The sequence below is a fragment of the Oncorhynchus keta genome, unplaced genomic scaffold, assembly GCF_023373465.1.
Source record: "Oncorhynchus keta strain PuntledgeMale-10-30-2019 unplaced genomic scaffold, Oket_V2 Un_contig_1882_pilon_pilon, whole genome shotgun sequence".
Taxonomy (NCBI): domain Eukaryota; kingdom Metazoa; phylum Chordata; class Actinopteri; order Salmoniformes; family Salmonidae; genus Oncorhynchus; species Oncorhynchus keta.
The window spans coordinates 23,870-37,500 of record NW_026281129.1 but is presented as its reverse complement, the minus strand read 5'-3'; the positions used below and the strand labels follow the sequence as shown (position 1 = coordinate 37,500).

General features: G+C 43.0%; 1 pseudogene; it reads left to right on the top strand.

Moving 5' to 3' along the window:
* Positions 1–8,988, top strand: part of LOC127920289 (protocadherin gamma-B1-like) — a 15,938-nt pseudogene extending 6,950 nt beyond the window's left edge.
* The last annotated feature ends 4,643 nt before the right edge of the window (positions 8,989–13,631 follow it).

Genomic DNA, 13,631 nt, shown 5'->3' with positions numbered 1-13,631 from the left:
CCGCAGGGAGTGATAGTCCTGACCGCAGGGAGTGATAGTCCTGACCGCAGGGAGGGATAGTCCTGACCGCAGGGAGTGATAGTCCTGACCGCAGGGAGGGATAGTCCTGACCGCAGGGAGGGATAGTCCTGACCGCAGGGAGGGATAGTCCTGACCGCAGGGAGGGATAGTCCTGACCGCAGGGAGGGATAGTCCTGACCGCAGGGAGGGATAGTCCTGACCGCAGGGAGTGATAGTCCTGACCGCAGGGAGTGATAGTCCTGACCGCAGGGAGGGATAGTCCTGACCGCAGGGAGGGATAGTCCTGACCGCAGGGAGGGATAGTCCTGACCGCAGGGAGTGATAGTCCTGACCGCAGGGAGGGATAGTCCTGACCGCAGGGAGTGATAGTCCTGACCGCAGGGAGGGATAAAGCAAGGAGAGGCTAATTAGCGACAAACAAGGCCTCCTCATCTCTCCAATCCACCAAAGGAAACTAATCAAAATGGCCTCCCAGCTGCCTCCACTGACCCCACTTTAACCTTGTCTGGTTCTCATTTGAGATGCTGGCCGTGGTCAAACATGTAAGACTGTCTCACACTTTGGCACATCAGTAATTTTTTGGCGTAAAATTAAATGTGGGTGAAAATTTGGCAGAACATTTTGGCCCCACTTGTTTGAACAAAAACATGCTCAATCTCTATCCTCACATGGTTTGATGCCATTCCATTGGCTCCGCTCAAGCCATTATTATGAGCCGTCCTCCCCTCAGCAGCCTCCAGTGCTCTCTACTGTAACGGTTTTATTGGCATGGGAAACGTATGTTATGGGAAACATATGTTAACATTCCCAAAGCAAGTGAAGTAGATAATAAACTAAATCCTACCCGCTCCATGTACTTTTGTCCAATGGGTTTTTAATTGGCATTCAGTTATTTTTTTAAACTGCAGTCCATAACACGCATTCATCTTATTTTTACTGCTGCTCGTATAAGTCAGGAAGCTGGACCTGAGACCTTTTTAACCCCTCGCATGCCATTCTCTTTCCTCCCTGGGGCTTCAAACAGGGGCACAGCCTTTACCTACAACTAGTGGTGTCATTACTTACATTACATATTACATTTACTTGTTACATTTGTGCGTCGCCCTATGGAGTCCCACACAAAATCATAAAAAAGCTATATTACTTTACGCTAGTTTCATGAACATTTTTAAAAATCTCATTGTTTGTTTGACTGTCGGAGGGAGCAAGGCGAACTCGCACACACTCTACCAAAGTCAGACTACTGTCTAACTCAGGTTTAATCACTAGTTCCTCCTTTCATCTGGGACTCTGCTTCCCTGTGCTAGTCTACAAGTTCTGCACTATCTATGGGCTGCTTAATTAGCCATATATACTGTAAGCCAAACATCTGTACAGATTTCCTATCTTTTCATTCAAAATCTTTTTCCCGAGACGTCAATTCTGGTTATAGACTGCATGTACACGGACCTATAGAGATGTATAGAGGGCACACTTTACTTTCCTTGTCATGTTTTGTGTTTCTTGTGGACCCCAGGAAGAGTAGCTGCTACTTCTGCAAAAGCTAATGGGGATCCAAATAAACTAAGCAAATATCACAGAAGTGATCAATGGCAAAGGTCAGAGGAGTGCCCTCTATACATTTCTATGGAAAGCAGCTGTCATGGCTTTTCTCCAAATATCATTTCTTTGCTTGCTAGTGCTGAGCGATTAGTGCTTTTTAAGGTCGGTACAAACATGAAATGCACTATGCATTATGTGGGTTGAATTCTGTAACAACACAGACTGAAACAATTAATAAAAGTCCCCCGCGATAGTAGTGACTGTCCATTACTACTTATCACTTACTAACCATCATTTATTCACACTACTTTACTTTAATAAAATACTTCAGTTGCTGTGTATATTACATTAGTTTTATTCAATGACTTTATTACTTATTATTTATTGCAAAGTAAATGAGGCATACTTCTATGACTGCTTTTATGACTGCTGAACACCAACTATCAATCACTTAGATCATGTATTTTTAGGTAGAGATACTTTGCGAAAACTTCTCTCTATCCCTCTCCATGTCTGCCCACACAGTAGTAGGCGCGCAATGGATTATGGTCGCGTAGTTAATTACCACGTTTTCTGTGCTAAACTATGTAGAATATTGGCCTGTTGGAAACTACAACTTCCAACTACATTGCCCAGTTTGGACTTGATCTGATTTATCTCTAAAGAAACTGTGCATTTAGTTCACAGAAAAAATTATACGAACAAAATGGAATTCAAATAATTTAATTGACGTCGGTCAATTAGTTGTTTTAAAAAACGAAAAAGAACCTAAATGTCACGGAATTGCTCAGCACTACCGTTCGCTCCAGAACTAAACGAGAAACAAGTGGAGACCAGGTCACAGAAACATGCACCCTGTAGAGATATGATTCTGAAAGTAACGCACACGTAGCGTTGTTTGACAAAGTAACTGTAAAAAGGCATCTGATTATGTAACCCCCAATACTGCCCACAACCTCCTGGAGCTAATGAACTACTGATTTAGGTCGTCAAACAGCTGCTGAAGAGACTGGTGTGGGTGAAAACCATCAGTCGACTGCTTCGAGGAAATGCCCGTGCCTAATGCCTATAGGACTCAGTGAGATATGGCAGGGTAGGGAAGGTTAGAGAACAGGGACATTGTAAAGCCCAGGCAGTCAGATACAGAACTGAAGAACCCAGAAAACAAACTGCAGAGTATCAGTGGCCTTCTCCGTTAGGTCTTGTGAAACAGGACGGGACTAGCAGAACTATTTGACCTAAATGTTTGTTTGTGTGTGTGTGTGTGCATGTGCGTGTGCAAGAAGGTGAGCGTTCTAGAGAGCAGATCTACTCCTTCCTTTGTTCCTCTACATGCTGATTACAGACTAAAAAACAACCCTTTGAAGATCAACATTGCCCATATGGAAATGTTCAACGTGTGTGTGTGTCTCTGTGTGTGTCTCTGTGTGTTTAGCCAGCTGATCCTTTTTAATGTGGTGCCATTAAGGTTTCATCCGATTTACTACATGGTGCTGTGCTAGTGGACATGCTAGAGAGAGTGAGGATGTACTGAAGTGTGTGCTCATGCGTGCACATGACTGTGTGTGTGTTTGTACATCATCTTCGGATGTACACACAGGCTGTGTCTACTCATGATCAGACGCTGTGACTTGACATCATAAACCACCAAACGTCACACCAGGGACCAGCAACACAACAAAACACTCTCAAAGACTACAGTTCCAAAATGGCTGCCAGTTGTTGACGTATGTGTCCTCTCTCTCTCTGTCCTTGCAGGGCTGGAGGCCCCCTGAAATGGCCATGGGAACCGGACCCTGGCCCAACCCCCCACCGAGGCCGAGCAGCTCCAAGCACTGATGGCCGCCGCCAACGTGAGTCCAACACTTCTCCATTCATCTCTCTATCCCATCTCTCCATCCTTTATTCCAATCCTCTACCACTCTCTATCCCTCTCTTTCCATCACCACATCCCCATATTCATTTGTTTTTATCCCCCTCTCTCCCTCAATGTGGTGGGGTACAAGGGAAGGGAGGGAGGGGTCATGGTTTGTTCCTGTTATGTTAGAGGGCATGAAGCCAGACTCATTGATAAAGATGTCCATGACCCATTGTACAGAGAGACAGACAGACAAATTTCAATAAGAAGTCTTAGCACATAGACTTCTGTCATTGTTTCATTGTTATTTCTACCATTGACACATCAATCCTCCCACGCACACACATATACCCCTCCCTCCAAGACACTGCTCACACACCCCGGATGTGATCTTACGGTTTCCATTAGGAGAATGATAGAATGACTCTGGCTGGATAGTGTGTCTGACAGTGAGAAAGAGGAAACACTCTCTGTGCAGGTTCAGACAGAGCCAGGGCACAGCTACCAGACGAGTCATATTAACAACAAGAAACACAGCTACCAGACGAGTCATATTAACAACAAGAAAGAGGCTACCAGACGAGTCATATTAACAACAAGAAACAGAGGCTACCAGACGAGTCATATTAACAACAAGAAATAGAAGTCCCAGACGAGTCATATTAACAACAAGAAACAGATGCTACCAGACGAGTTATATTAACAACAAGAAACAGAGGCTACCAGACGAGTCATATTAACAACAAGAAACAGAGGCTACCAGACGAGTTATATTAACAACAAGAAACAGAGGCTACCAGACGAGTTATATTAACAACAAGAAACAGAGGCTACCAGGCGAGTTATATTAACAACAAGAAACAGAGGCTACCAGACGAGTCATATTAACAACAAGAAACACAGCTACCAGACGAGTCATATTAACAACAAGAAACAGAGGCTACCAGACGAGTCATATTAACAACAAGAAACAGAGGCTACCAGACGAGTCATATTAACAACAAGAAACAGAGGCTACCAGACGAGTCATATTAACAACAAGAAACAGAGGCTACCAGACGAGGCATGTTAACAACAAGAAACAGAGGTCCCAGACGAGTCATATTAACAACTAGAAACACAGCTACCAGACGATTCATATTAACAACAAGAAACAGGCTACCAGACGAGTCATATTAACAACTAGAAACAGAGGTCCCAGACGAGTCATATTAACAACTAGAAACACAGCTACCAGACGAGTCATATTAACAACAAGAAACACAGCTACCAGACGAGTTATATTAACAACAAGAAACAGAGGTCGCAGACGAGTCATTAACAAAAAGAAACACAGCTACCAGACGAGTTATATTAACAACAAGAAACAGAGGTCCCAGACGAGTCATATTAACAACAAGAAACAGAGGCTACCAGACGAGTCATATTAACAACAAGAAACAGAGGCTACCAGACGAGTCATATTAACAACAAGAAACAGAGGCTACCAGACGAGTCATATTAACAACAAGAAACAGAGGTCCCAGACGAGTCATATTAACAACAAGAAACAGAGGTCCCAGACGAGTCATATTAACAACAAGAAACAGAGGTACCAGACGAGTCATATTAACAACAAGAAACAGAGGTACCAGACGAGTCATATTAACAACAAGAAACAGAGGTCCCAGACGAGTCATATTAACAACAAGAAACAGAGGCTACTAGACGAGTCATATTAACAACAAGAAACAGAAGTACCAGACGAGTCATATTAACAACTAGAAACACAGCTACCAGACGATTCATATTAACAACAAGAAACAGGCTACCAGACGAGTCATATTAACAACTAGAAACAGAGGTCCCAGACGAGTCATATTAACAACTAGAAACAGAGGCTACCAGACGAGTCATATTAACAACAAGAAACAGAGGCTACCAGACGAGTCATATTAACAACAAGAAACAGAGGTCCCAGGCGAGTCATATTAACAACAAGAAACAGAGGCTACCAGACGAGTTATATTAACAACAAGAAACAGAGGTCCCAGACGAGTAATATTAACAACAAGAAACAGAGGCTACTAGACGAGTCATATTAACAACAAGAAACAGAGGCTACCAGACGAGTCATATTAACAACAAGAAACAGAGGCTACCAGGCGAGTCATATTAACAACAAGAAACAGAGGTCCCAGACGAGTCATATTAACAACAAGAAACAGAGGCTACCAGACGAGTCATATTAACAACAAGAAACAGAGGCTACCAGACGAGTCATATTAACAACAAGAAACAGAGGTCCCAGACGAGTCATATTAACAACAAGAAACAGAGGCTACCAGACGAGTTATATTAACAACAAGAAACAGAGGTCCCAGACGAGTCATATTAACAACAAGAAACACAGCTACCAGACGAGTCATATTAACAACAAGAAACAGAGGCTACCAGACGAGTCATATTAACAACAAGAAACAGAGGCTACCAGACGAGTCATATTAACAACAAGAAACACAGCTACCAGACGAGTCATATTAACAACAAGAAACAGAGGCTACCAGACGAGTCATATTAACAACAAGAAACAGAGGCTACCAGGCGAGTCATATTAACAACAAGAAACACAGCTACCAGACGAGTCATATTAACAACAAGAAACAGAGGCTACCAGGCGAGTCATATTAACAACAAGAAACAGAGGCTACCAGACGAGTCATATTAACAACAAGAAACAGAGGCTACCAGACGAGTCATATTAACAACAAGAAACAGAGGCTACCAGACGAGTCATATTAACAACAAGAAACAGAGGTCCCAGACGAGTCATATTAACAACAAGAAACAGAGGCTACCAGACGAGTCATATTAACAACAAGAAACAGAGCTACCAGACGAGTCATATTAACAACAAGAAACGGAGGCTACCAGACGAGTCATATTAACAACTAGAAACGGAGGCTACCAGACGAGTCATATTAACAACAAGAAACAGAGGCTACCAGACGAGTCATATTAACAACAAGAAACAGAGGCTACCAGACGAGTCATATTAACAACAAGAAACAGAGGTCCCAGACGAGTCATATTAACAACAAGAAACAGAGGCTACCAGACGAGTCATATTAACAACAAGAAACACAGCTACCAGACGAGTCATATTAACAACAAGAAACAGAGGCTACCAGACGAGTCATATTAACAACAAGAAACAGAGGCTACCAGACGAGTCATATTAACAACAAGAAACAGAGGTCCCAGACGAGTCATATTAACAACAAGAAACAGAAGTACCAGACGAGTCATATTAACAACTAGAAACACAGCTACCAGATGAGTCATATTAACAACTAGAAACACAGCTACCAGATGAGTCATATTAATTACAACAAGAAACACAGCTACCAGACGAGTCATATTAACAACAAGAAACAGAGGTCCCAGACGAGTCATATTAACAACTAGAAACACAGCTACCAGACGAGTCATATTAACAACAAGAAACAGAGGTCGCAGACGAGTCATTAACAACAAGAAACAGAGGCTACCAGACAAGTTATATTAACAACAAGAAACAGAGGTCCCAGACGAGTCATATTAACAACAAGAAACGGAGGCTACCAGGCGAGTCATATTAACAACAAGAAACGGAGGCTACCAGACGAGTCATATTAACAACTAGAAACACAGCTACCAGATGAGTCATATTAATTACAACAAGAAACACAGCTACCAGACGAGTCATATTAACAACAAGAAACAGAGGTCCCAGACGAGTCATATTAACAACTAGAAACACAGCTACCAGACGAGTCATATTAACAACAAGAAACAGAGGTCGCAGACGAGTCATTAACAACAAGAAACAGAGGCTACCAGACAAGTTATATTAACAACAAGAAACAGAGGTCCCAGACGAGTCATATTAACAACAAGAAACGGAGGCTACCAGACGAGTCATTAACAACTAGAAACAGAGACTACCAGACGAGTCATATTAACAACTAGAAACGGAGGCTACCAGACGAGTCATATTAACAACTAGAAACGGAGGCTACCAGACGAGTCCTATTAACAACTAGAAACGGAGGCTACCAGACGAGTCATATTAACAACTAGAAACGGAGACTACCAGACGAGTCATATTAACAACAAGAAACAGAGGTCCCAGACGAGTCATATTAACAACTAGAAACAGAAGTCCCAGACGAGTCATCTTAACAACAAGAAACAGAGGCTACCAGATGAGTCATGTTAACTAGAAACGGAGGCTACCAGACGAGTCCTATTAACAACTAGAAACTGAGGCTACCAGACGAGTCATATTAACAACAAGAAACGGAGGCTACCAGACGAGTCATATTAACAACTAGAAACGGAGGCTACCAGACGAGTCCTATTAACAACTAGAAACTGAGGCTACCAGACGAGTCCTATTAACAACTAGAAACGGAGACTACCAGACGAGTCATATTAACAACTAGAAACGGAGGCTACCAGACGAGTCATATTAACAACTAGAAACGGAGGCTACCAGACGAGTCATGTTAACTAAAAATGGAGGCTACCAGACGAGTCATATTAACAACTAGAAACGGAGGCTACCAGACGAGTCATATTAACAACTAGAAACGGAGGCTACCAGACGAGTCATATTAACAACTAGAAACAGAGGCTACCAGACGAGTCATGTTAACTAGAAACGGAGGCGACCAGGCGGGTCATGTTAACAACTAGAAACAGAGGCTACCAGACGGGTCATGTTAACTAGAAACGGAGGGTTTAGAATGTTATCAAAGGCAGATGGTGCTTCAGGTAGTGCATTAATAATCAGTTAGCAGATAGCCCAGTCAGTTAGCAGATAGCCCAGTTAGTTAGCAGATAGCCCAGTCAGTTAGGGTAGCAGAAACAGCCATGTCAAATCAGCTATTGTCCCAGCTTCTTTTATCCGTAGTCTAATTCTACTAGCTTGTGTGGTTGCGTTTGTGTGTGTGAGCGTGCATGCGTGTAGTGGAGGCAGAGAGCAGGGAATGGGGTCGGGATGTGTGTGTGTCCCTGTAGCTCTGGGCTGGGAGAGAATTATTAGCTAGCAGCTAGGTCACTCACACACATACATACATTCAGAAATGAACACACACACATGCACACCATGAATTCACAAGTTTCTCCACCTTGACAAAAGGTCTCTGCCTTTATTATTTTAGTCTCTCTCGATTCACTTCAGTCCAATTAGCTTTGCATAAACACACACGTTTACCAAGCAACATATATAAGTGATCATTGAAATCTAACAAATGGGAACAATCAATGTATTATACAAGTCATCTCTGCCGTGTCAGAACATCTTGTTAATATGTTCTATGTCCTCTCTGCTCTCCTCCTCCCCGCTCTGCCCCTCTTCTCCCCAGAAGTGAGCGAAGCGACCGCCACCCTGGGACCAGGCACCATGGGTCTAAGCACCCGTTACAGTCCCCAGTTCACCCTGCAGCACGTGCCCGACTACCGTCAGAACGTCTACATCCCCTGGCAGCACGGCCACCCTGACCTCCAACCCCAGCAGCAGCAGCAGCAGCAGCAGATGCTGATGCAGCAGCAGATGGCAGCCCAACAACAGGCCCTGCAGGCCCAGCCCTCCCGAGGCCTCGGCTCAGCCTGAACCCCCAAGGCTGCCCAGACCCCCGCCTCCAAGAAGAAGTCCACCAAGAAGGAGAAGAAGTAGGATGGATGGAAGGACGAACGATGAATGGATAGATATGGAGTATACGATGAGAAGAGAACAACCTGATGAGAAATTAAATTTAACCACAGGAGGCTGTTGAGGGAGGAATGCTCGTAATGGCCGGAACAGAGCGAATGGAATGGCATCAAAGACATGGAAACCATGTGTTTGATACCATTCCTCTCCAGCCATTACCACAAGCCTGTCCTCCCCAATTAAAGTGCCACCAACCTCCTGTGAATTCAACCCTCGCTCACCCCCACTTTTCCACACAATGCGTTTACTCTAACCATGGTTGGAATTGTATTGGTCACGCTCATATGATAACACAAAATATGGAGATGGTTTGGGAATGTTTGTTTTTGGGCTCTTGAATCTGAAAAGGGTTGAAGGTTTGCAAACCGCATGGACATTTTATTTTTGTTTTCTTTCTGAAGGCTAGCTAGAAACTGTTGTTTTTGTTTTCTTTCTGAAGGCTAGCTAGAAACGGTTGTTTTTGTTTCCTTTCTGAAGGCTAGATAGAAACGGTTGTTTTTGTTTCCTTTCTGAAGGCTAGCTAGAAAGGTTGTTTTTGTTTCCTTTCTGAAGGCTAGATAGAAACGGTTGTTTTTGTTTCCTTTCTGAAGGCTAGATAGAAACGGTTGTTTTTGTTTCCTTTCTGAAGGCTAGCTAGAAACGGTTGTTTTTGTTTTCTTTCTGAAGGCTAGATAGAAACGGTTGTTTTTGTTTCCTTTCTGAAGGCTAGATAGAAACGGTTGTTTTTGTTTCCTTTCTGAAGGCTAGCTAGAAACGGTTGTTTTTGTTTCCTTTCTGAAGGCTAGCTAGAAACGGTTGTTTTTGGAAAGCCTGTGTTCTGTTCTACTCAACAGCAAAGTATTAATGGTATTTCCTGGTAAGGAAGACTGGAGTTGGGGGGGGGGGGATCAATTAATTTGGATTCACTTCAGACAACAGATTGAGTGTAAGAAACCTTGCTGGGGTAACAAGGTTCACCCAGTGACGTATTCACAGGTTGATATTTGAACCATGTTCCCTAAGATGTTTCATGTTGGATTTGTAATTGTTTATTTTCCTGAGTTGGAAAGTAGATCAGTGTTGACTATAGTAGATGACTATAGTATAGATTCCTATATAGCAGTCCTAAAACCAATCTGTGCGGCATTCAGTTGAATTTGAAAATCCCGACATGAGCGTCGAGCCTCCACCGCTATATAGGATCAGCCTCATAGGATCCTACACCACAGCTCTTTGGAACACAAGGGTATCGTGTCCACTGGGAATATTCTACTCCTCTGCATGTTCCTATAGCTTCAAACCACAAACCTTCTAGAAGATTCAACAATGCATTGCTTAAGCGTTGCAAAGAGGACGACCACCTTAACTCTTCTCCCAAAATACTGGTTGATAAATGCACTTTGTAGCATTTATCTGGCGTGAAGCAGCGAAAAATCCTAAATATGATTTTGTAAGCATTAGTTAAATGGTAAGATTAGAATATTTTGCTTTTTATGACCTTAGCGTGAACCCTATTAGAGTGCTAGGGCAGAGGGGGAGGGGCATGTTATAGTACTATCATCAGCCCTATTGGCTGGCTTGGTGACATAGTAGGCACTGCCCCTTTTTTAGAACACCATAGATGGGCATAGAGACCACCTGCTGTCCCCTTATGCCCCCTCCCCTCACTGGCTATCCCACTTCAACCATAGGAGATGCACTGTTCATACTGCAAAGATGAGCTGTAGGGTAAAAAGCCCTTCAGAGGAGGGCACAAGTAGAGATCTTCAACAAATTGCTGAGAAGTTACACTTCTTAGGTCACCAGGCTCCAGATTGAGTGTTCACCCCTTGCTATGTATCCTGAAGTGCAGATAGTTATATTTCTTGATGTGATAAGACATGTTTTTTGACGACTCAGCAGCATAAGAGTTGTTTAGAAGATAAGTAGGAAGTCTTTACTTTATCGTCCTTCTGTCAGGCTCCCACCACATGAAGAGGCAGCATGGAGGCAGGGTTCAAGGGAGAGTGGAAAGGGATGGGGTGCGACGTCTGGGTTGGTACCATTAGATTGACTGGGAGGGGGGCAACGACCTTGGCTCTACTCACTGAATGTACATAGGCAAGGTCCACCCCTAAACTTCCTCGAATGCACTGACCCAGGTTAGAGGGTGACAGAGCCAAGCCAAGCATCTCTCCATGTCACAGAGGAGATACCACTTCAGAAGAAGGGAGCGGGGACAGAGTTCGCTAGTTCCATTCCTCGCTGTATCTATCCCCTCAGTGTAAATCCACTCTGGTAAAGCTAACCTCAAGCCTCTGCCCTCCACTCCCTGGTCCAGTGAAGGCTCTTCCCCACTGTAAATAAACACTGGTCCTGTCGGTGGTATGAGCCAGGTGTTTGTATAGTACGGACCACGTCCAGCATTTTCAAACTAAAAGTCCTCTCTCCACAAGGCGCGGCTTACTACTGGAATGTGTTGCATTTGTTTTTCAAGAAAAATATGAAAACCGCTGCGAGAAAAAAAGATCTCTGAAATGTTCTTCTACAGTTTGTGTTGCAATGTAGTAACTAAACACCATGAAGGCCAACTAACTAACTCTTCAGTGTAAATAAATAAAGTTGCTAACTTTAGAAGATGAGTAAACAGTGACACCCATAGACTAGTTAACTTGTGATATGTGTTGCGCACATTTTTTGTGTTCATTTTCACTCTCCATTTTACCACCCTGTAAAGAAACCAACAAAAAAAAAAAGTATATTGAAAAAAATGTTTCTATCCTTCTGTAACCTCTTTACTTTTTCTTTCTGTGATTCATATCGCAAATTTGTGCAGGAATGCCTCTCTCTCTGTCCATATGAACAAATTATTATAAATATTATATATGTGTGTATGTCCGTCTGCTGCTGAATTAATCCTCTCCCGTGCTGTGGCCTGATGTCTTTCTTATGAAACTCTTAAACCCCCCCTAATCTCTTATTTGTTATGCTAATATTTATATTGCTGTTTTATTTTCCCTTGAACACTGACGTTTCAAATAAAAGGTTCAGAAATCATTAAACCCTCGTTGTCCGTCTAGAGTCTTTTCTACCGAGCAGCTTGGTTTGTAAGATGGGAAAAATGTATTTTAGTTAAGGGAACTTTATAAATTGTGTTAATAAAATAGTGCAGAATGATACAATATTCAATACAGTCACTAACAACATAATTAGGATCCAACTTAAATTGTACCATAATCATGTATTATGATTATACATTATGATTATAGATACCCAACTAAGGCATTACAGCACATTAAACAACTAGTAAAGTTGTCCTGGCAGCCACATGTTCAGTCTGTTCTGTTGGCCAGGGTTGTTAAGTGGCAGTAGTTCTGCATCAGTTTGCTCAGCTTTTATCTGTGACCCAGATCCACCAGACTTCATCAGCACCACGCTATCCCATAATCCTCTGCTCCCAGCAGCCTCAACTCACACGCCCGTTTGAAGTGTCCGCTGCGATGGGGAAACAGGGAAATGGGATGAGGGAAAGGGGATGAAAGCAAGATGACTGTTTCCTCAGCCTCAGTAGACATGTGACAACTTCCTCCGACAGTCGTCAAAGTGAACGTGGATACACATTATGTAATACATAGCCTATCTGAAGACACATTTCTTGGCTTTAAATTGATCATATTTCAAAGTTTTAAATATGTATTGCAATCGATGGAGACTATACAGAACATTCTATATTATTGAGAAAATGTTAAGCTTTTTTAGGATACAGTACACATTTTATACTAGGTTACACAATCCTATGTAATGGATAAATATCTTTAGAATCACATTGATACAATATAGAATCCATCTTTCATTGCTTCCTCTTGACTAGCGTCGCTGGGATCCTAGAGGCTAGATTCAATCCGGACTGCAGAATACCTGCGTTATAATGTGGTTGAAATTTAAAGGTCATTTCTGATTGAGCCGACTTCCTGCTTCCTGTGACTGTGCAACAGGAAGTGAGGCGATGCCTTGGGGGGAGACACACAACAGAATGGGGGGATTGTTCTTTTATCATACACTCATCCCATCTCCCCATCTGGCTTCATTAGGCATATTTCCACCAGTCACACACACACAAAGAGGTATACACACTCACCATACACAGAGTCACATGGATCAGGCATGTGCAGCACTGGAAGAGCATTAGGGGGATCCCAGTCGTAGCCAGGCTAATGGGAACCTTGACAATAGACAGTCTTTGTGTGGTAATAACGTCAGTCAGACATTCTGGACAAAGGACATCACAGACGTCATCATACCCTGATGGACACACACACAACAGACACAGTCTCACACACACAACAGACACAGTCTCACACACACACCAGACACACACACCAACAGACACAGTCTCACACACACACCAGACACACACACAACAGACACAGTCTCACACACACACCAGACACACACCAACAGACACAGTCTCACACACACACCAGACACACACACAACAGACACAGTCTCACACAC